Source organism: Lithobates pipiens, unplaced genomic scaffold (assembly GCF_037356315.1).
Source record: "Lithobates pipiens isolate NorthernLeopardFrog02 unplaced genomic scaffold, aLitPip1_a1.2 Scaffold_16, whole genome shotgun sequence".
NCBI lineage: Eukaryota > Metazoa > Chordata > Amphibia > Anura > Ranidae > Lithobates > Lithobates pipiens.
This window is the reverse complement of record NW_027507748.1, coordinates 401,709,910-401,735,301: the sequence shown is the minus strand read 5'-3', so window position 1 is coordinate 401,735,301 and position 25,392 is coordinate 401,709,910. Positions and strand designations below refer to the sequence as shown.

General features: G+C 42.1%; 1 protein-coding gene and 1 long non-coding RNA gene across 3 annotated transcripts in view; both read left to right on the top strand.

The window, feature by feature from the left end:
* Window positions 1-428: 428 nt before the first annotated feature.
* On the top strand, window positions 429-5,078 carry LOC143984391 (uncharacterized). Its single transcript, XR_013274826.1, has 3 exons — window positions 429-527; window positions 2,668-2,759; window positions 4,981-5,078. It is a non-coding gene; the product is annotated as an uncharacterized LOC143984391 (long non-coding RNA).
* Window positions 5,079-10,750: 5,672 nt separating this feature from the next.
* CAMKK1 (calcium/calmodulin dependent protein kinase kinase 1) overlaps window positions 10,751-25,392 on the top strand; it is a 311,605-nt gene continuing 296,963 nt past the window's right edge. For both annotated transcript variants that reach the window (XM_077482348.1, XM_077482343.1), the window contains exon 1: window positions 10,751-10,843. The gene's annotated coding sequence lies outside the window, so the exon portion shown is untranslated. The remainder of the gene's footprint in view (window positions 10,844-25,392) is intronic.

Genomic DNA, 25,392 nt, shown 5'->3' with positions numbered 1-25,392 from the left:
GGCAGTTGTGCACAGCAGAGCTCAGCTGAAGTGCTGAGTAAGACCAGCGGATAGCGAAGTATCATGGTTGTTTTTTTACAATAACTTGATTACTGAATTATTAAAGCGAAATGTACGTGGGGATTAAAGTGATCTGCAACCCAGACATGATACAAAACATACATCAACTTTTTTTTTTTTAAACAGAGCTAAACTTTTCCTTTTGTTCTAATGCAATCCTTGTAAAATATTTCAGAAACAAATGTTCATGCACGCATTCCTGCAAATCTTTGTTCCCCCAAGGCTTCATGAAAAACCAAGCATCTTGCAGAGATCTTGTCTGATAATTTTCTTCTGAGCTGATGAATTACATCATGTCAAGGGGAAGTGATGTAATTTTTCACTTACAAGAAGTAATCTCCAGCAACTACGTTCATTTTATTGCTAGAATCCGGCGTTTACTAGTGTGGTTCTACCACGACGCTACTTCTCCTCTCTTTGCAACCTTATCTTAAAGCCTGTGGAGAGCTATCAAGTTAGTACTTCAGGTAATAATTCAGTGGCTTTTTTTGCACCGGCAAATCACAGAGAATCTATGTTTGGGGTGTTGAGATACTACAGGGATTGCTCCAGGGCTGCATCCATAATATAAGGCATAGTCAAATGCTGCATACATACCATAACCCACTGCAGACATAGGTTCATTATTTATCTAGTACAGAATGTAGCAGAGATTGCATTAAAAAAAAGAAAGTAATGCCAGGGTTGGTGCCTGGTTAACATTCACATGCTTCCCTGGATTGGTTGTTGAAGCCCTATCGTATTCATGTGGCACCTTTCTGAAGTAGGCAGGGTGCAGGTGGGTGGACGCTGACTAGTTCAGCCCTTCTCCAACCAGAACTGGAAACACAGTACAATAAATTCTCCAACCAGCCCAAAGGGCACTTTCACACTAATGCAATGTGGTTTTCCTGCACCACGGGTGCAGCATAGTGTACCCAGGGGTTTGGTGCGAGTTTGGTGTGGAATTTAAAATGGGATTTTGAAGTTTAAAAAAGTGTATTGCTCAATTTTTAGATACAGGAGCTGAGGAGGAGGTCTTAAAGTGACGCTTCCCCTTTTGGGTGGAGCTCCGCTTTAACTACACAGTGCACAGCCTTTTTTGGCAATTTTGTGGGTGTGGCTTTAAATATAGGGATGTGATTTGGTGGATTTGGTAAACATGTGCGTGGTCAGTAGGGTGTCCCTGGATTTCATTTTGAAATTCTAATATCCTTAAGCCCCATACACACAATCCGAAATTCTGACAGCAAAAGTCGGGTGTGAGCTTTTGGTCAGAAATTTCGACCGTGTGTATGCTCCATCGGACTTTTGCTGAATTCCAGCCAGCAAAAGATTGAGAGCAGGTTCTCTATTTTTTGGTCAGAAAAAGTTCCAATCAGAATTTCCGAACGTCTGTACAAATTCTGATGCGCAAAATTCCTACGCATGCTACGAAACAATTTGACGCATGCTCGGAAGCATTGAACTTAATTTTCTTGACTCGTCGTTGTGTTGCACGTCACCACGTTCTTGACAGTTGAAAGTTCAGAGAACTTGTGTGACCGTGTGTATGCAAGCCAAGCTTGAGCGGAATTCCATCGGAAAAACCATCCAAGTTTTTCCAATGGAATTCCGCTCAAGCTTGGCTTGCATACTCCGATAGAAAATCCGCTCGTGTGTACGGGGCATTAAGCTGGCCATACATGGCCGAATTTCGAAAGAATTTTCTTGTGAAAATCAGAAAATTTGTGCATTTTGTGATCTGATGGTGCCACCATTGATTTTGAAATTCGGCCAACCGAGCCTTCAATTTCACCTCGTGTTGCTACAGAAAAGAATTGTCGTGGCAGGGAATCTTCTTTTCTTTCCAGGAATTCTCTTTTCTTGCACATGCGCATTTCTTTTTCGATTACATTTCTCGCATGATTCTCCCATCATTAATTAGAAAATCATTTGTTTCTCCAAAAATTTGATTGCTGCACAAAAATCGCCTGTTGCTGCAGCCCAAACACAAACAAAAATTCTTAGATAAGATTTTCTAAAGAAAATTCCTGCGAAATTCCACCCATGTTTGACCTGCCTTAGGCTATACTGTAAATACTGTGCTAGAATTTTATTGCCATGCAATATAATCTCCAACTCTCAATTTAGCTTCAGTTTGTTTTCCTTCGTATTTCCTCCTCTACATTTTTCTCCTTCATATAAACTAGAACTGTTCTGCTAAGGCAGCAAAATCATTCATACGAAATAAAGTCTCTTAGTATATAACCACCTCTCTTGCACTTTATCAGTTCTCTCCATCTGAGCGTGTCTGTGTTTTTAGTATTTATTTATTTTTTTAAATCCATATCAAAACGAAATGGTGCGTCTGCATCTGTAGCGCATGTTGCTTATGAAAAATGTATTATGCTGAATAAGCTCCAATGGTTTCTGGGTATTAGAGCTGAATTAATTTTTCATATACATTATGTGAATAAATGGAGCATCTAAAATACCAACAATAGCTATATTGCCAATTTAAAGGATAGATTGAAAAAAATGTATACTATTATATTTACTATAAATCATAGAGTGAAGTTCCTTAGAACTGTCAGTTTGTTTGAAGAGGTTTACATGGCTTTTTATTATGACTTATAATTATTATAGCGGGCTGGTGTTTACTTCGGAATGGTGCCAGGGTATTATTGACTATGGTTGAAGGCAAATCCACATCCATGCATCATAAACTCAAGGGAACGGTAAAGTATTGACGTTTTTTTCTTTTTTCTTTTTATAAAAGAAAGCATCTCTGATATCCCTTTAGACATGCATGCTCTTGATCATCTCTGTTGGCCACAGGGTGCTGCTGTACATCAGCTGTTCAATTGCATTTCATCAGCTGAGTTTTCTTTGCAGAGAAATCCATGTCTTATTCTGGACTGCTTTATAGAATGACCCACAATCTCCTGTAGCCAAATGTAGCATTTTAAAAAATATACCATAGGTCAGTCTGTTACATGTCTCTGTTATAGTTACATAGTTAGTGAGGTTGAAAAAAGACACAAGTCCATCTAGTTCAACCAATTATAAAAAATATATATATATAATAGGGCTATTACTGATTAAAAATTTTGTGTTCGAGTAATAATTTTTCTTAATCGATTAATCGACTAATTTCGATTAATTCTAATGCACATACAGATCCAACTACTTTTAGCTGACCTCCTTGCATTGCAACTCTGCATTAGTCAGTGGTAAATGTGATATACACCAGTGTGGTCATCAACCCTGTCCTCAGGGCCCACTAACAGGCCAGGTTTTATGTATTACCTTGGGGAGATGCAGACTAGAATACTTCAATCACTGAGCAGCAAATTATATCACCTGTCATGTATTTCAGTTATCTTGCAAACCTGGCCTGTTAGTGGGCACTGAGGACAAGGTTAATGACCACTGGTATACACTATATACAATCACTCGACACTAGTTTCCACAATCCATGACTTAACTTCACAGTTCACACAAATACATTTTCAATTCAAACTGTAGCACTGACGTAAGTAATTTTTTTCATTACACTTTAAGAAAAACATAAAAAGTAACTTTAATTATAAAACATATCTAGTATATTGACTGTCAGTCACTTTATAGGAGGCAAGAAGGCATCACTTTAGCCAGTCACGCAGACATACCAGAGTGTTTACATTTTGTTGTTTTTTTTTACAACAATGTTAAAAACTGAGGTTATCAAATTTGCCTCCACTTAGCTCACTGAATGATCCCAGTTAACCACATCCATATTTACCATCACTGTCCAGGCTGTCCGGTGACGTCATGGACATCAACATCACTGGACTCCTCCCCCCTTCACTTTGTTAGCAGACGGAGGCACTTGGAGAACTCCCTGAAGACCTGAAAGCCAGCGGAGAATGAGTACCAATCAAAAAAATTAATGATTAATCAAGGAATTAATCTTTAATTTTCCTAGCCCTAATATATATATATATATATATATATATATATATATATATATATATATATATATATCATACAATCCCATATACACACAATCCTATACCCACAGTTGAGGGGAAGGTGAAAAAGCCCAGCAAAGTATGATCCAATTTGCTACAGCAGGGGGGAAAAATTTCCTCCGAGAGGCAATCTTATTTTTCCTGGATCAACTTTACCTATAAATGTTATTACCCAGTTATATTATGTACATTTAGGAAAGGCCTTTCTTAAAGCAATCTAATGAGCTGGCCAGAACCACCTCTGGAGGGAGTCTATTCCATATTTTCATAGCTTTTACTATGAAAATAAAAAGAAACATTTCCATATTTGGAGATGAAATCTCTTTTCCTCTAGAGGTAAAGAGTGCCCTCTTGTCCTCTGTGATGACCTTAAAGTGAATAACTCAACACCAGGTTCACTATATGGACCACTGTATTTGTACATGTTGATCATATCCCCCCTTAATATCCTCTTCTCAAGAGTAAATAAATTCAGTTCCTCTAATCTTTCCTCATTGCTGAGTTCCTCCATGCCTCTTATCAGTTTGGTTGCCCTTCTCTGCACTTTCTCCCATACCTAAGTTATTGTGCACTTGGTTGCAATTAAGTACGAGTCCCAGAAATCTGTGTAACTGCTTAGTCTACCAATAAAATCTATTCTATTAGATTGTAAGCTCTTTTAGCAGGGCCCTCTTAACTATCTTGTATTTTATTGTATTGTAACTGCACTGTCTCCCTTTTATATTGTAAAGCGCTGTGTATACAGTTGACACTATATAAACCCTCTATAATAATAATAATTATAAAACCATTTACAAGGATAGCACACAGTTTAAAGGGGTTGTAAACCCTCATGGTTTTTCACCTTAATGCATTCTATTGGATAAATATGTTGTATACTTTACCCTTTCCCAATGCCCATATTGGAGTAAAAAAATACTATCTCTGAACCTTTCTGTATATGTAGGGAATGATTCAGGGCTGTCTCCTCCATTATTCTCTCTGGCCATTGAACCCTTGCAGAAATCATGAAATAAACTCCATTCATCAGAGGTGTCCTTGGAGGTAAGAATTTCTTTATATGCGCACAACATGCTGATTTATTTGTGTGACCCAGAGCAGTCAATAGGAAAAACTTGAAACACCTTAAAACATGTTCACACCTTGATCTAAAAATTGTACCTTTAATGCAACATACTGTAGAATTCAGATGGTGGTCAATATCTGAGAAAGCTTGTACAACCTCGAAAAAGAACATTGCTATGTAATTTTTGTATCAGTTCGCTAGTGGTTCAATGGAAAATGCTATATGTATCGCTATCTCTATAAAAATTATTTTCAAGAAACATATTCACCTTATTTCAAGAGCAGCCCACATCCTGGAGTGCTTTATAAAGAAATTGCAGTTAGAGCCTGCATGATCACCATTGAGCTATTTACCTCCAGGGCCTGTCTCCCAACAAATGTGTGGTGAATAGGAAGGAGCAGACAACCTCCATTGGGGGCCATTACCAAAATCAAAATGTGCTTTAACAATGTATTCGTTTAACCACTTGACCTCTGGATGATTTAACCCCCTTCATGACCAGGGCATTTTTTGTGATACTGTACTGCATTATTTTATCTGACAATCACAAACCCTGTACCCAAAAATGTAATGTAAAACAATTATGTATATTTTCCCCACAAATAGAGCTTTCTTTTGGTGGTAGTTGATCACCTCTGTGTTTTTTATTTTTTGTACTATAAACAAAAAAATACCGACAATTAAAAAAATAAAAAATAAATAAACAATATTTTTTGCTTTCTGCTATAAAACGAATAATAAAAAAAAAAAAAAATCGAATTTCTTCATCAATTTAGGCCAATATGTATTCTGCTACATATTTTTGGTAAAAAAAAATCCCAATAAGCGTATATTGATTGGCTTGCACAAAAATGTTTGAATCTACAAGCTATGGGATATTTATTTTTAATTTTATTTTATTTTTTTACTAGTAATGTCGGTTAATCAGCGACTAGTAGTGGGATTATGACATTCTGACACTAATGCCTCGTTTCCACTGAACGGAACGGTTTGGGTCGGTACAGTTTGGAAGGGTTAGAATGGTCCGGCCTATTCAGGTGAGCGTTTCCACTGCAAGTTGGACCGCCAGGGGCCATATGGGGTTTCGAAAAAATGCCCCTGACATGAGCATCGACGTTTTTTTCTGTCCGCCAATCAATGGAATGTATTGTGTGATGCCAGTAGCTCCACCTTAACGGTATGCTATGCTATTTTGAGTGCTTCCATTATGAAAGCGGTCCATACAACCAAACCATACCGCACCTTTCGTGGTCCTGCTTCAGATGTGGGGCCATAGAAAATGGTACAGTATGGTTTGGTTGTATGGACCGCTTTCATAATGGAAGCACTCAAAATAGCATACCGTATGGAACCAACCCGAACCGATCCGCTCAGTGGAAACGAGGCATAACTGACACTTTTGGGGGACCAGTGACACTAATACAGTGATCGTTGTGCTAATGGCACTGGCTGGCAGGGGTTAACATCGAGGCGATCAAAGGGTTGACTGTGTGCCTAGCCAGTGTTTTAGTATACTGTGTGAGATGCTTTTACTAGGGGAATAGATGGAATGTATTCCCTTTGCAGTGACACATATTCCATCCCTTCCTTCATGTCCTTGTTTACATAGGTAGATCGCAGTTCTGCCTCTCTGTCTAACGATCCACAGGTGCTGGAGGACATTGGGTACCATGCACCTGAAGATTGGCTTCCACTGTGTGTGAAGTGATTCGGCGGTGGCGTTCATGCGTGCCCCCTGCCCAGAAATGTCAGGTCACTTATATATACAGTGCATGAGCTGGCGCACAGGTGCCGCCCTGTAGCAGTAAAACTGCTATAGGGGGGACCTGGAGTGGTTAAGAGGCTATTTAATCACATTGTTGAAAGTTTTTTTTTCCCTGTAAAGATTTCAGTTTGGTTTTTAAAGGGTTAGTTCACCTTTACCAAAAACCTATGCAGATAAGGGCTGTCTGTATATAAAAATGCCCTTGCTATACGGGATGTGTCCAAAAAGTTTGGTGAATAGTTTAATATCCCAATGGCAACATGGGCCAGGTGCACGTGCATGCACATGGCTATCCAGAGACACGTTGAGAAGCGCCGCCTTGCATGCTATACATGTGACCATCAGGGTAAACCTGTTGCGGGCAGTTGAATGTAGTAAGCAGAGTGAGAGATAGAGTCACAGTGCAATGCGGCAATGAGTGAACATCAAGTTCTGCTACACACTGGGGAAAACGGTGACGGTTTGTGCTGCACAAGCTGACAGACAAGCAGAAAGCAAAACAGATGGAAAACCTCTAGAAATTCCATTACCATATGTAACCAGGATTCATCCTTTCTGCGAACCATCATCACAGAGGATGAGACCTGGTGCTACCAGTTTGATCCGGGTGGCAATCAATGGAATAGCACCTGTGGATTTCTGTTTCCCCGATTAAAGAGCATCATGAAAGGCGCAGGTTTTACCGACATGGCAGAAATCCAAGAACATGTCACAGCGGTTCTGCGTTGGATTCCTAAAGAGGCCTTTGCTGTCAGTTTCCAGAAGTTTTATGAACATTGCAAAAAGTGTGTTGTTAAAGAGGAGGGCCGGTTTAAAAAAAAAATAATTAAAAGTCAGCAGCTGCAAACACTGTAGCTGCTGACTTTTAATAAGCACACTTACCTGTCCAGGGCGCCCGCGATGTCGGCCGCCCGAGGCCGACCCGTCCCTCGGCACTCGGGTCCCAGCGCCACCATTTTATCTAAGGGAAACAGGCAGTGGAACCTTGCGGCTTCACTGCCCGTTTCCTACTGCGCATGCGCGAGTCCCACAGCGCTTTGTGAATGGGATGCGCTGTGTTCTGGGACACACAGTTCCCAGAACACAGCGCGACCCAGTACCCAGAAGACGCCGCATGGAGGAGAGAAGAAAGAAGATCTCCGTGGAGGAGGAAGAGGCAGATTAGGAAGATGTGCCTAGCAACAGTCATTTTTTTTTCCAGATTTTTTTCAGATTTTTTATGTATTTTTTTTTTTCAGGGTGGCCCTCCACTTTAAGGCTGGTGATTATTTTGAAGGCCAATGAAGGTAATTTGTTTTTAGCTCCTGTTTTGTTTGTTTTCCGATACCATTCATCAAACTTTTTAGACACACCTTGTAGGTGTTGGCCACTTACCTCATGAACTGACTGAAATACTCTTAGGACATTGCTGTGTGAGGTCTGGTCATTGCTGCCCACCCCCACCATCACAGGAGTGAGCTCTCAAACCCTGAGCTCAGAGTTACTGCCTCAGGGATAGAGAGATCATGTGAAGTGGCTTGAATCAGAGAAAAGGCTCACTCCTGTGATGGTGAAGATGAGCAGTAATGACTAGGCAACATCCTAGCAACATCTTGGGAGTATTCCAGTGAGGCTTCATGAGGTATGTATATGGCCTACACCTATATTAACCCCCTCCCACCTGTGCTATGGATGCCATAGAAGTCCTCCCATGCTCGTACTGCCTGCATGCTCTGTGATTGCCAAGGCCTCTGGAGTCTCGACTGATCACAGATCGGGGTAAAGGGCCAATCACAGTGGCCTTTTACTGTGTAATCAGCTGCCAGCCAATGACAGCTGATCAGGGAAGTAACCATAATCCGGTTATATGCTTTTTTCCCCTCAGTGAGGAAGAAAAAAAAACGCTAACAGGCTTCTGTTACAGGGACATTGGTCCTCTCAGTGCCCACCAGTGGCACTAAGCAGTGCACACCAGTGCCACCTATCAGTGCCCATCAGTACTGCTATTCGGGGACCCCCAGTGCTGCTAATCAGTGCCCATCAGTGCCACCTAGCAGCGCCCATCAGTACTGCTAATTGGTGCCCACCAGTGCCACCTATCAGTGCCCATCAGTGCCCCATTGTCAATGTCACTTATTGGTGCTGCCGAGCAGTGCCCATCAGTGCCACCCATCAATGCAGCCTCATCAGTGCCACCTATCAGTGTCCACCAGTGTCGCTTCATCAGTGCCTATCGGGGCAGCCTCATTAGTGCCCATCAGTGCTGCCTCATTAGTGCCCATCAGTGCCTATCGGGGCAGCCTCATCGATGCCCATCAGTGCCTATCGGGGCAGCCTCATCAGTGCCTATCGATGTAGCCTCATCAGTGCCTATTGATGCAGCCTCATTAGTGCCCACCAGTGCCTATCGGGGCAGCCTCATCAGTGCCCATCGACGCAGCCTCATCAGTGCCTATCGATGCAGCCTCATCATTTCCTATCGATGCAGCCTCATCAGTGCCTATCGATGCAGCCTCATCATTTCCTATCGATGCAGGCTCATCAGTGCCTACGGATGTAGCCTCATCAGTGTAGCCTCATTAGGGGCAAGTGGTTAAGTGGATTATTGAATTTTAGTCAGAGCTGCACAGTGTGTTTTCATCTACAAACACCTCTTATTTGCATAGGCCGTTTTTTGGTAAAGAAGAACTTTTATAGGTCCCATTATAAGGTGTGTAATCAGCTGCCAGCCAATGACAGCTGATCAGGGAAGTAACCATAATCCGGTTATATGCTTTTTTCCCCTCAGTGAGGAAGAAAAAAAAACGCTAACAGGCTTCTGTTACAGGGACATTGGTCCTCTCAGTGCCCACCAGTGGCACTAAGCAGTGCACACCAGTGCCACCTATCAGTGCCCATCAGTACTGCTATTCGGGGACCCCCAGTGCTGCTAATCAGTGCCCATCAGTGCCACCTAGCAGCGCCCATCAGTACTGCTAATTGGTGCCCACCAGTGCCACCTATCAGTGCCCATCAGTGCCCCATTGTCAATGTCACTTATTGGTGCTGCCGAGCAGTGCCCATCAGTGCCACCCATCAATGCAGCCTCATCAGTGCCACCTATCAGTGTCCACCAGTGTCGCTTCATCAGTGCCTATCGGGGCAGCCTCATTAGTGCCCATCAGTGCTGCCTCATTAGTGCCCATCAGTGCCTATCGGGGCAGCCTCATCGATGCCCATCAGTGCCTATCGGGGCAGCCTCATCAGTGCCTATCGATGTAGCCTCATCAGTGCCTATTGATGCAGCCTCATTAGTGCCCACCAGTGCCTATCGGGGCGGCCTCATCAGTGCCCATCGACGCAGCCTCATCAGTGCCTATCGATGCAGCCTCATCATTTCCTATCGATGCAGCCTCATCAGTGCCTATCGATGCAGCCTCATCATTTCCTATCGATGCAGGCTCATCAGTGCCTACGGATGTAGCCTCATCAGTGTAGCCTCATTAGTGGCAAGTGGTTAAGTGGATTATTGAATTTTAGTCAGAGCTGCACAGTGTGTTTTCATCTACAAACACCTCTTATTTGCATAGGCCGTTTTTTGGTAAAGAAGAACTTTTATAGGTCCCATTATAAGGTGGAAAAATTGATCTTGAGCTGATTTTTTTTTTTTTTACAATTCAACAACCTGGAATTTTTGCAGGGTTGTGTAGACTTTTTCTATCAGTTGTATCTAGTGCAGCAAGTGTGTGCACTGCTAAAGGCAAGCTGGGGATGCCTTCCTCCACCAGGCACATCTCAGCTGCTGCTACAAAGAGTCAATAGAATGTCTCCGTGCCTCCAGCCACTAGGAGAGAGCATAGCATACTCCCATACACAGGCTGACAGGCAGCTTTTGCTAGAAGGCTGCTGATTGGCTGAGGGGCAGGAGTTGTGGAGCTAGTGCAAACACAGGCACATTGACATGTATAGCCGGGGAGCGGGGAGGTTGCAGATGCCGGTGTGTGCACAGCAGCCGCACAGGTGAGACTTGGATTACTATTGGGGGCTGGAGGGGGGAGAGTGCACGGATTCCAGCATGGGCTGTATGGATGTACAGGGAGAACACATGGGTGGATGGAGTATATGTGTGTATACACTGCAGCACACAGCTAGAGGAAACGTGTCTGCACCTCTGGATCATCAATAGAATCCTGGGGATCAGATGAGGATTGATGGACTCAATGATCCCTTCACCCTTGAAAACATTGATGCTTATAATAAATGTCACCTGTCACTTATGGAGGTGACAACAGCCTTTTTATATTGGCATCGATCTGTATATTCTGAATATAGGGCTGATTGATTGCACAACACGTCTGTCCTTATTTCTATACAGATCGATCCGATCCGTCCTGTTTTCTCTGATTTTATTTGCATGCGATCTGCTAGAAATAATTACATTTTCTTCTTCATCTGGATGGAAGAGCTGCTTATCCTCATCATAGTTTAATCCAATATTTTGCTGTGCTGGCTCGGATCCTGCAGTCATTTGTATGCAGGTTGGGGTGAAGTTCAGCTGACATTTCCCCAATAATACAGATCACCTCCAAGGATCATTGATGATTAATACAGATCAACTCCAATGATCATTAATGATACTGATCACCTCCAATGATCATTGGTGATTAATACAGATCTCCTCCCATGATCATTGATGATTAATACAGATCTCCTCTAATGATCATTGATGATTAATACAGATCTCCTCCAATGATCATTGATGATTAATACAGATCTCCTCCAAGGATCATCGATGATTAATACAGATCTCCTCCAGTGATCACTGATGATTAATACAGATCTCCTCCAGTGATCACTGATGATTAATACAGATCTCCTCCAGTGATCACTGATGATTAATACAGATCTCCTCCAGTGATCTCTGATGATTAATACAGATCTCCTCCAACGATCATTGATGGTTAATACAGATCACCTCCAATGATCTTTGATTAATACAGATCACCTCCAATGATTACTGATGATTAATACAGATCACCTCCAATGATCACTGATGACTAATACAGATCACCTCCAATGATCACTGATGATTAATACAGATCTCCTCCAGTGATCACTGATGATTAATACAGATCTCCTCCAGTGATCACTGATGATTAATACAGATCTCCTCCAGTGATCACTGATGATTAATACAGATCTCCTCCAGTGATCACTGATGATTAATACAGATCTCCTCCAGTGATCACTGATGATTAATACAGATCTCCTCCAGTGATCACTGATGATTAATACAGATCTCCTCCAGTGATCACTGATGATTAATACAGATCTCCTCCAGTGATCACTGATGATTAATACAGATCTCCTCCAGTGATCACTGATGATTAATACAGATCTCCTCCAGTGATCACTGATGATTAATACAGATCTCCTCCAACGATCATTGATGGTTAATACAGATCACCTCCAATGATCTTTGATTAATACAGATCACCTCCAATGATTACTGATGATTAATACAGATCACCTCCAATGATCACTGATGACTAATACAGATCACCTCCAATGATCACTGATGATTAATACAGATCTCCTCCAGTGATCACTGATGATTAATACAGATCTCCTCCAGTGATCACTGATGATTAATACAGATCTCCTCCAGTGATCACTGATGATTAATACAGATCTCCTCCAGTGATCACTGATGATTAATACAGATCTCCTCCAGTGATCACTGATGATTAATACAGATCTCCTCCAGTGATCACTGATGATTAATACAGATCTCCTCCAGTGATCACTGATGATTAATACAGATCTCCTCCAGTGATCACTGATGATTAATACAGATCTCCTCCAGTGATCACTGATGATTAATACAGATCTCCTCCAGTGATCACTGATGATTAATACAGATCGCCTCCAATGATCACTGATGATTAATACAGATCTCCTCCAATGATCACTGATGATTAATACAGATCTCCTCCAGTGATCACTGATGATTAATACAGATCGCCTCCAATGATCACTGATGATTAATACAGATCTCCTCCAGTGATCACTGATGATTAATACAGATCTCCTCCAGTGATCACTGATGATTAATACAGATCTCCTCCAGTGATCACTGATGATTAATACAGATCTCCTCCAGTGATTATTGATGACTAATACAGATCTCCTCCCACCAATGCAGCATAGCCCAGGGATATCCCTGCTGCACCCTCACCAGGAGGGATGAGACTTCATATCAGATGATCCTCCTACATAAACTTGTCTGGCCGGTTATAGTACAGCCAACGTCATTGTCCTCGTTTCCTCCTCATTCTGGATGCAGAGATTGGGGAATTTCTCTGATCGCATGGGGGGGGGGGATCATCCAGGGAATGTGTGCATAGATGAGATCTATTGATCGGCTCTTTCAATGTGCTGATAATCCTCTAAGACTGCTATGCTGGAGAACAACACCACTGACATGAGGGCTTTCAGTTGTTTGCACTTATCTATGCATGATTTACAGTTATCTGTCTTTATTATAGAATAGTTTATCCAAATAATGGGGACTGTTGTCGGAAAATTTATAAAACAGAACAATCCGAGCATAAACATGTGTTCTTGTTTCAGCTAAGCCTGCAGTTTTGTGCATGTAGCAATCCCTTTTATTCTATTTTATCACAGTTTTAATGCACTGCAGATTAATTTATCCATATATTGGGGACATTGTTCTAAAAATGTAGAATACAGAATGATCATGACTTAAACATGTGTTCTTGTTCCAGTTAAGGCTGCAGGTTTATGGACTGAGCAATCCCTTTTATTCTATTTAGCAGCATACCCCACTTTACTGCAGGTTTATTACTCTGTGGATTAGTTTATGGGAACCTTGGTCTGAAAATGTACAATACAGAGTGATCATATAATGGGAACCATGGTCTGAAAATGTATAATACAGAGTCATCGTATAATGGGAACCGTGGTCTGAAAATGTACAATACAGAATGATCATATGATGGGAATCGTGGTGTGAAAATGGAATATAGAATGTTCATGACATGAAAGTGTTCTTGTTTCAGCTAAGCCTGCAGGTTTATAAACTGAGCAATCTGTTTTATTCTATTTATCAGCATGGACCACTTTATTGCAGATTTAATACTCCACATAATATGGTATCCATATAATGGGTGATGTGGGTCTAAAAATGTAGAATACAGAATGGCCATGACATAAACATGCCTTATTTCAGATAAGCCTGCGGGTTTAAGAATTGAGCAATCCGTTTTATTCTACTTATCAGCATAGACAATTGTATTGTAGATTTAATACTTCACATAATAGTTTATCATTATAATGTGGATATGGGTCTAAAAATGTAGAACGCAGAATGATCGTGACCCAAACATGCCTTACATTTTAGCTAAGCTTGCACGTTTATGAATTGAGAAATCTGTTTTATAGTACTATAATAATATAAATATGATAGTAGTATAATAATATAACCCACTTTACTCCACACATATAGAATGGGGACATTGCTCAAAAAATATAACCCACAATGATCATGACATAAAAGTGTTCATGTTTTGGCTAAGCCTGAGCAATTTTGTTTTATTCTATTTAACAGCATACAGCAGTTTATTACAGATTTAATACTCTACATAGTGGGGTATCCATATAATGGGGTTGTTGGTCTAAAACTGTAGACTACAGGGTTTATTTACAAAAGCTGGAAAGTGCAAAATCAGGCTCACTTCTGCATAGAAACCAATGAGCTTCCAGCTTTTATTACCAAAGCTTAATTGAACAAGCTAAGATTAGAATCTCATTGGTTTCTATGCAGAAGTGAGCCTGATTTTGCACTTTCCAGCTTTAGTAAATAAACCCCATTGTATACTTAAAAGCGGGGAATGCCTATACAGAATGGTCATGACCTAAACATGCTTTACCATTTCAGCTAAGCCTTTAGGTTTATGAACTAAGCAATCTGTTTTATTCTGTTTCTGAGCATAGATATTATTGCAAATTTAATACTCCATATAAGGTATCCATATAATGGGGATGTCGGTCTAAAAAAATTTAGAATACAGAATGGTCATGACATTAAACATGCCTTACCATTTCAGCTAAGCCTACAGGTTTATGAATTGCGCAATCTGTTTTATATCTATCAATATAGCCCACTTTACTCTGCAGGTAGAATGGGGACATTACTCTAAAAATGTATAAGGCAGAATGATCAAGACCTAAACATCTGTTCTTGTGTTTAAACTAAGCCTGCAGGTTTATGAACTGTGCAATCCCTTTTACTATATCTATCAGCCTACACCACTTTATTGCAGGTTAAATACTCCCCAGATTAGGTTATCCATGCATTGGGGACGTTGCTCTAAAATGTATAATACAGAATGATCATGACCTAAACATGTGTTCTCATTTTAAGCTAAGCCTGCAGGTTTATGAACTGAGCAATCAGTTTTATTACATTTATCCACAGTCACCAATTTGGATTAGATTATCCATGCATTGGGGACGTTGCTCTAAAAATGAAGAATACAGAATGATCATGACCTAAACATGTGTTCTCGTTTCAGTTAAATCTGCAGATTTATAAACCGAGCAATCCATTTTATTAAATGTATCCACATTCACCACTTTATTGCAGGTTTAATACTCCACAGATTAGGTTATCCATATACAGTATAGGGGGGCATTGTTCTAAAAATGTATACGCAGAATAATCATGACCTAAACATGTGTTCTCATTCCCGCTAAGTCTGCAGGCTTATTAACTGAGCAATCCATTTTATTCTATTTATCAACATACCCCCACTTTATTACAGGTTTATTATTCTGCAGATTAGGTTATCAATATAATGGGAAAGTTGGTGTGAAAATGTACAATCAGAATGACCAGGACAAGCCTTTATGAACTGAGCAATCTGTTTTATACTATATATCAGCATGCACCACTTTATTGTGGATTTCATACTCCGCAGGTTAGGTTATCCATATAATGGGGATATTGGTATGAAAATATATAATTTATAATTACAGAATGATCATGGCATATTTACAGGGGATTAACATGAGACAGGAGGACAGAGAAAAGTGCACCAGTTGCTATATGCACACTAATTTAGCAGTTTATAAAGTGTACAATTTGTTGCATGATAGCAGTGAGCTGTGTATCCATACACGTGCACCTCTCCACTCCTTCCTGCGGGTGCTAGCCTCCCCTCCTCACTACAATATTTACACCTCTGTGGTCTGGTGTACATTTTGCAACAGTTTTTAACATAGAACATTGGCACACATTTAGGGATATTAAAGAAAGTGCCACATATCAGTTTTGATTTGGCACATGTTATAATTGGCATCTGTGCAACGATACTCGGAATTTCTGTAATAGTGTTATTTTGTACACAATATTTACACTGAAAAAAAATGTATCTCCCTTTTGTTAATCCACCCTATTCCACTTTAAACTAAGCCTGCAGTTAGCCTGCCTGTTAGTGCACTCTGCAGGGTACTAGAGCATCTTGGGAAATGTTCCAAAACCTCTGGGGTGCCAAGGTTCGCCATCACTGCCCTAGGCCCATGTCTTATCCTGGAGGTAATGAGCGAAGGCCCCAGAAAGTGCACAGATCCAAAGGTGTTTGCCAGGCATACAATTAGCTTTTGATATGATAGTAACAAGCCTGATCAGGCAATGATAATCTTATGTCCCTGAGTACTGTACCTTCACTTATGTTGCACACAAAGTTAGTAAAATGTAAATCGTAGAATAATTGAAAAGCAGAACCAAACCCATTGGTTTTGTGGTTTCCCAAAACAATTACATTGAAAGCATGCTGTGAAAGATAACGGTCACAGTTGCCTGTGCTGTCAACTGAGCTGTTAAGCCCTTAAATAGCTGGTGTCCTATCTAATCACTTGTGCAGCACCATGGCTTGTAAGGGGACACTCTGCTGGGTATTCATGGATGTATGGGGGGGACACTGCTGGGCATTCATGGATGTATGGGGGGGACACTGCTGGGCATTCATGGATGTATGGGGGGGACTCTGCTGGGCATTCATGGATGTATGGTGGGGACTCTGCTGGGCATATATGGATGTATGGGGGGGACTCTGCTGGGCATATATGGATGTATGGGGGGACTCTGCTGGACATATATGGATGTATGGGGGGACTCTGCTGGGCATTCGTGGATGTATGGGGGGGACGCTGCTGGGCATTCGTGGATGTATGGGGGGGACGCTGCTGGGCTTTTGTGGATGTATGGGGGGGACTCTGTTGGGCATTTGTGGATGTATGGGGGGACTCTGCTTTGCACTCATGGTTTTATGGGGACTCTGCTGGGCATTTGTGGATGTATGGGGGGACTCTGCTGGGCATTCGTGGATGTATGGGGGGACTCTGCTGGGCATTCGTGGATGTATGGGGGGACTCTGCTGGGCATTCGTGGATGTATGGGGGGACGCTGCTGGGCTTTTGTGGATGTATGGGTGGACTCTGCTGGGCATTCGTGGATGTATGGGGGGACGCTGCTGGGCTTTTGTGGATGTATGGGGGGGACTCTGCTGGGCATTTGTGGATGTATGGGGGGACTCTGCTTTGCACTCATGGATGTATGGGGGGACTCTGCTGGGCACTCATGGATTTATGGGTGGACTCTGCTTGGCTGTCCTGGATGTAAGGGGGGGGGACTATTCCCTCCTGGAGGGGTGCTTTTGTAAGAATTTTTTGTAAAATGTATACTGTGGCTGCTGTGTTAAAGTTTGAAGCCCCCCGCTATATATCCTGGGAACTAGTTGGTTTGAAAAATTGGTAAGCAATTGGATCATGTAGTTGTATTGCCAGAGTTGAAGGATTTTTTTTATATTTACTGCCAGAGCCAAGATTCAGGATCTTATGGGGTAATAGTGTCATGGTACGTTCATGTTATTCACCCACAAATTTGATGAACAGACACTTACAAGCTATCGGAGGAGTTTTCCCCATACACAGGTAAAATGTCAATAGATCAGGTCCAATATGATTTGCTCTACTTATTTGTTTGCACCTTCAGCCTGTGACGGGCTTCATTTGAAATGTAGCAGTATGTCATTACATATGCCGGTGACCACCTTGTGGCAGCACGGAGTGCGATTTTCTACTGCAAATCCCTCCAGATGGGAAAACCCTGCTTTACATCTATAAGTGGTGCTTTGATATGTGTGTGTGTGTGTGTGTGTGTGTGTGTGTGTGTGTGTGTGTGTATATATATATATATATATCTCTATCTCAAAATATATTTTCCAGAAGATTCAGATAAACATAAAGTTAAAGGGCTAATTACGTCAGGAGATTTTCTTCACTAATGATTGTGTCTCACTGTATGAATTAATCAGTAGATTATCCACGTAAATTACCTTAGCTGTAATCATATAGCCTAATCCTATTGACCCATTGATTAGGTAATCATTAGAAGTCTGTGTGTATGAGTGGCTGGATTTCACAAATGGCATATTTTGCGCAGTTGTGATATTTTATTTTATTATTATTTTATTTTACTGTTGTGTTATTTTGAAACTTGGGTATAGCAGAGGTATGTACATAGAAAAATGGTGTCTGTGTATATACACTCACCGGCCACTTTATTAGGTACACCTTGCTAGTACCAGGTTGGACCCCTCTGTTCCTTCAGAACTGCCTTAATTCTTCATGGCATGGATTCAACAAGGTGTTGGAAACACTCAGAGATTTTGATCCATATTGACATGATAGCATCATGCACTTGCTACAGATTTGTTGGCTGCACATCCATGATGAGAATCTCCCCTTCTACCACGTCCCAAAGGTGCTCTATTGGATTGAGATCTGGTGACTGTGGAGGCCACTGGAGTACAGTGATCTCGTTGCCATGTACAGATGATATGATTTGAGCTTTGTGACATTATCCTGCTGGAAGGAGCCATCAGAAGATGGGTACACTGTAGTCATAAAGGGATGGACATGGTCAGCAAGGCCGTGGCATTTAAATGATGCTCAATTGGTACTAAGGGGCCCAAAGTGTGCCAAGAAAATATCCTCCACAACATTACACAACCAGCCTGAACCATTGATACAAGGCAGAATGGATCCATGCTTTCATGTTGTTCACACCAAATTCTTACCCTACCTGAATGTAGAAACTGAAATTTAAGCCTCATCAGATCAGGCAACGTTTTTCCAATCTTCTATTGTCCAATTATGGTGAGCCTGTGTGAATTGGAGCCTCAGTTTCCTGTTAGCTGACAGGAGTGGCACCCGGTGTGGTCTTCTGCTACTGTAGCCCATCTTTTTCAAGGTTCAATGTGTTGTGCTTTCAGGAATGGTTATCTGCATACCTTTGTTGTAAATTATTGGTTATTTAGGTTACTGTTGCCTTTCTATCATTTCAAACCAGTCTGCCTATTCTCCTCTGACATCAACAAGACATTTGCATCCACACAACCTCCGCTCACTGGATATTTTCTCTTTTTCAGACCATTCTCTGTAAATCTGAGAGATGGTTGTGCAGGAAAATCTGGTACTAACAACCCGGGTCACGTTCAGCTCAGGTTCCCATTGATGCGATCTGACATGTCAAATCACATGCCAAATCAAGAACTATTTCTGGCAATGGCACCCCCGAATTGGTGCAACTTTGTGGTGCCGCACCGATTCCCAAAAGTAGTTTCTGGTGTACTTTTCGCAACTTTGGGTGCGATTTCAATAGACATCTGTGCAAGAACCGGCACAGATGTCTCTGAAATTGCCCCCAAACTTGGACTGACATGCGGATATGAAATTGTGCGAGTTCTGCTGATTTCAGGGATTTCAGGCCCGCAGCAGTGTGAACCTTGGCTTAAATTCTGATGCTCGGTTTAAACGTCAGCAAGTCATCTTCACCACATTTAGATGCCTAAATGCATTGAGTTGCTGCTATGTGATTGGCTGGTTACCAATTTGTGTTACCAAGCAATTGAACAGGTGTACCTATTAAAGTGGTCAGTGAGTGTATATGTCTTATTATAAACTGAATGCCATGAAAAAAAACACCAATCTTTTCTGTAGCGCACTTAATTGTTCTGCTTTGTGTATTATTGCCCAGTGCATGTTGTTCAAAATGGCTGCATGTATTAAGTTTGTTTTATTCAGTGAAACTTGTTGCAATGTGCTAAAATGTAGCAACTTGTGCCCAGCTTCCTCATATTAAATAGTGTGCAATACAACACATCAATTTTTCCCTGTGTTTTAGCATGTTGGAATGTCTGTAGAGAACGCAGTGCATCAAAACGCATATAACGTGCATTTTATTGCTTTGCTTTGGCAGCATGTATTAACAAGCCATGGTCTATCCACTCCTAATTCGAAAAAGCATTCAAAACCTGCATCAACATGCATTTCAGTGCACAAAGGAATCCTGGTGACCTGCCCAACGCTACAAAAACAGCACCTCTACACACAGGCAAAGGATGGGATTTTTAAAAGCAAGTGCATTTATTGCCAACAATTTTAAAAAGGATGTTGGAGACTTTATACACTGTATAGCTTTGTGATCTCGTAGACCAGCCAGGGTTTTAACCCTTTCATAACATTCTGACATTTAAGTTAAAATCCATATTTTTTGCTAGAAAATTACTTAGAACCCCCAAACATATATTATATATATGTGTGTGTGTGTGTGTGTGTGCATATATAAAATGGCGATTGTTGCAATATTTTATGTCACGCGGTATTTGTGCAGCAAATGCAACTTTTTGGGAAAAGGGACACTTTCATGAATTAAAAAAAAAAAAAAACATATAGTTATCCAAATTTTTTTGTATAATGTGAAAGATGTTACGCAGAGTAAATAGATACCAAACATGTCACGCTTTATAACTGCACACACTCGTGGAATGGCAACAAACTTTGGTACCTAAAAATCTCCATAGGCGACGCTTTAAATTTTCTTTTCACGGTTACCAGGTCCAGCGATCTAGTAGAAGAATTATTGCTCTCACTCTGACGATTGCGGCAATACCTCACATGTGTGACTTGAACACCGTTTACACATGCGGGCGTGACTTCTGTATGAATTATCTTTGCTGCGCGAGCTCGAGGTGACGGGGCGCTTTGAAAAAAAATTTTTTTCTTATTTATTTTATTTTTATATTATTAAATTGTGTTTTAACAAAAAACATTTGATCACTTTTATTGCTGTCACAAGGAATGTAAACATCCCTTGTGACAGTAATAGGTGGTGACAGGTACTCTTTATGGAGGGATCGGGGGACCCCAATCCTTCCTTTTACACTTCAAAGTATTCAGATTACTGAAAACGGTGTATCTGAATACTGTATATTTTTTAAAATCCGGCCCCATTGGCAGCTGAGTAAACAGGAAGTGACGTTGTGGCGTCACTTCCGTGTTTACATCCAGGAGACTGGAACAAAGCCGTTTCCGGCTTCGTTCCAGTCTGTCACTAGGCACCAGAAGTGACGGATGTTCGATCGGCCTTCCAGTGGAACGGGAGGCCCGGGAAGAGCGGCAGGAGGGTGATGTCCCCTCCCGCTCCTCCAGTATAATAGCCGATCGGCTTTTAGCCGCATCGGTTGTTAAATCTGGAAAGCCAATCGCCTGCTCTAAATAGTATCGGCTGCGGGCATCATCCTGGTATAACCCCCGAAAGCCGAGTGCGCACATCTGCGTACGCTCGGCAGGAAGGGGTTAAAGTGGTTGTAAAAGTCTAATGCTGTGTACACACGGTCCAACTTTCTGGCAGAAAAGGTCAGACGGAATCATTCCATTGGATATTCCGATCGTATGTGGGCTTCATCAGACTTTGTCTTTCGAAAATTCTGACGGACCTAGAAATAGAACATGTTTTAAATCTTTCCAACGGAATCAATTCCTATCCGGAAAATCTTTCATCTGTATGCTGTTCCGACGGATCAGAAACTACGCAAGTGCAGCTATTGGCTATTTAACTTCCTTTTTCTAGTCCCGTCGTATGTGTTGTACGTCACTGCATTCTAAACGATCGGACTTTGGTGTGTACGCAAGTCCGTTTCAGCGGAACTCCATCGGAGTTTATTTTGACAGAAAAACCGGTCGTGTGTACGCGGCATAAGTGTGTTTATTTATGTATTTATTTTATTTATTTTTTAATTCTTTTTACATTACTTACTATCAAGCATCAAACATCCCACTGCCTCTCTTCCGCACCCCTAAACACTTACCTGGCTCCTCCACTAATCCAGCACGGTCCCAGCTGCAGCACTACTCCTGCTCTTTCCGCTCTCACAGGAGACTTAGGCAGCAGTGGGTTCCATAGGCTGCTGCTGTCAGTCAAATCCCTTGAGGAGAGAACAGGTGGCGTTGCTGAGCTACTCCGTGTCTATGGACACACACAGACTGGCTCAGGAGCGCGCCCTCATGGGTGCCCCCTTAGTGCACAGTTTACTGAAGGGGCACTCATAGGCAGGAGGAGACATAGCTGGCGGGGGTGACGGGACTCCAAAAGAGGAAATAAGGGGCCACTCTGTGCAATGTCATTATACAAAGCAGGCAAGTAAAAAAACACATTTTTTTATTCTAAAGGGAGGGGGAAATTACTGTACAGTCACTTTAATGTACATTTTAGCCAAAATGTATTAAAGGTGTTTTTTTTTTTTTTTTTGTTTTTGTTTTGCACATTCACTAAGGGCCGGTTCACACGGCGAGGCGAGGCGACACGGCTCGCCTCGCCTCGCTCCCGCAAGTCGCCCCCGTTCTGTACAATGGAACCGTTCTGAGAGGAGCGACTCGAGTCGCTCCGACTCAGAAAAAAGGTTCCTGTACTACTTCGGGGCGACTTCGGGGGCGACTTGCATTGACTTCTATACAGAAGTCCTCTGCAAGTCGCCGCTGAGCTCCCCGCAGGTCGCGGCGAGGTAAGTCGGAGACGCCTCGCCGCGCCTCGCTGTGTGAACCGGCCCTTAAAATATGCTCGGCAGTGCACTTCAAATGCCCTTTTAATGTATTTTCTGGCCATTTTCGTCAATCCCCTAAAATGTTGTTATAAAAGCACATCTTTTAAAGCTGAACTCTAGGTACAAAAAAATTATTGAGTTGGCCCACCCTTTGCAGCTATAACAGCTTCAACTGTTCTAGGAAGGTTATCCACGAGGTTTAGGAGTGTCTCTATGGGAATGTTTGACCGTTCTTCCAGAAACGCATTTGTGAGGTCAGGCATTGATGTTGACAAGAAGGCCTGGCTCGCAGTCTTCACCGATGAGCTTCTTCAAGCTCCTTCGAGCTTTTTTGAGCATAAGGAGTTTTTTCCCACAAACCCTCCTACATAGTATTTTCTTAACCACTTATGCCCTTTTTGCTGGCCAAAGACAAGAGCACTTTTTGTTGTGCAACGCGGCTACCAAACAAAATTGATGTCCCTTTTTCCCTACAAATAGAGCTTTCTTTTGGTGGTATTTGATCACCCCTGTGGTTTTTATTTTTGCGCTATAAACAAACAAAAAAGCAACAATTTAGAAAAAAACGCATTCTTTTTTTACATTTTGCTATAATATCCCCCAAAAATATATATATAAAAAATTTTTTTTCCTCAGTTTAGGCCAATACATATTCTTCTACATATTTTTGGTAAAAAAAAAATTTGATTGGTTTGCGCAAAAGTTATAGCGTTTACAAAATAGGGGATAGTTTTATGGTATATATATATATATATATATATATATATATATATATATATATATATATATATATATATATATTTTTTTTTTTTTTTTTTTTTTTTTTGCTAGTAATGGCTGCAATCAGGGTTTTATTTATTTTCATCGTGACTGTGACATTATGGCGGACACATCAGACATTTTTGACACATTTTTGGACCATTGTCATTTATACAACAATCAGTGATAAACAAATGCACTGTTTCCTGTGTAAATGACACTGGCAGTGAAGGGGTTAACCACTAGGGGGCAGGCTAAGGGTTAAGTATGTCCTGGGGAGTGCTGGGGGTGCGTTGGACACTCGCCTGTCCAGCGTGCCTGCGATGTTGGCACCCGAAGGCGATCTGTCGCTTGGCTCTCGGGTGCTGCCGTCGCCATCTTCGGTATAGGAATCAGGAAGTGAAGCCTTGTGGCTTCACTTCCCGGCTCTTTTTTGCGCATGCGAGAGTCGCGCTGCACAATATGGATAGTCCCTGCTGTCTCTGGGACCCATGTGTTTCCCAGCAGACAGTGGGGAAGGGACAGGAAGTGGCGTAAATACACACAGATTCTGCGGCTATCTATGACCGGAAGTGGGTGCAAATACCTGTATTATACAGTTATCTGCACCACCCTCCCCCCCTGAAAGGTGCCAATTGGCACTGGAGGGGGGGAGGGTTCCGATGAGCGGATGTTCCACTTTAGGGTGGAGCTTCGCTTTAAGGAGCGGGCAGCCGCAATGTCCTTAACAACGATTCATCTGCTGTTGGCGTGGGGTCCCCCCAAAATCCATACCAGACCCTTATCCCAGCAGGCCAGGAAAGGGGGGGCATGAGCGCGCCCCCACGAACCATACCAGGCTACATGCCCTCAACATGAGGGAGGGTGATTTGGGGGGGGGGGGGGGCGACCCCACTGGGGCACAAAATATATGTTCTCCGACTTAGCTCCAATGTCAATCACGATGAAAACCAGCTGCTGACCCAAAAAAGGAAAATTAAAAATCCTACCCGTACTGACACTTGCCTCCGTTGTATCCTACTGCTAAATTAACTAAGGGGCTGGAGGGAGGCGCTCACTTGTCCTTGCCGGGCTGCATGACTGGAGTCATTTTTTGTCTGGGAGTTACCCTTAATATCCATACCAGACCCAAAGAGCCTAATATGGATTGGAGGGGGGGCACCCCATGCTGTGTGTGGTTTTTGTTTTCTTTTAATTGCCGGCAATCCTTTTTGTTTACATTGTTAAGGCTGTGGCGGCACCTGCTCCCTAACATGATATTTGCTGGTTGTTCAGGAAGCCGGTGTCCTATCATATAAGGTCCCCCATCGGATAGTGCCCGCTGTGTACTGCGCATGCGCGGTACACAGCAACACAGATTTCGAAAATGGCCGAGGATGAACGGCGCATGCGCCGTGAGTCCAGGTTCTATCCCCACCATCCAAGTGGACATAGAGTAGAAATATAAAAGAGCCGAGCGCAATGAGGCTGAGCCCGATGCGCGGCGAGCAAAGCTCGCCCGCGAGGGGCCCTCTAATTTTCACAACCCTATGTCCGCTTGGATGGTGGGGCTACCACCTCCACTCACAGCGCAGGCGCCGTTCAGCTACGGAGATTTTCTGAAGCTTTGTCTGCTCCGTACTGCGCATGCGCAGTACGGGGCAGACACTATATGATGGCAGGACACTATCTGCTAGAACACCGGCTAGCATCATTTTGCACCTGACTCCTCTGCATTCACATGTAAAAATATATAAAAAAAAAGGTCTTGTGCAGATCTTCTTTAAAAGAACCTACAAAATTAACACACTCTGCATATCTTGTGTGGCAGGCTGGTATGTTAAGTGATGAAATGATTTACTG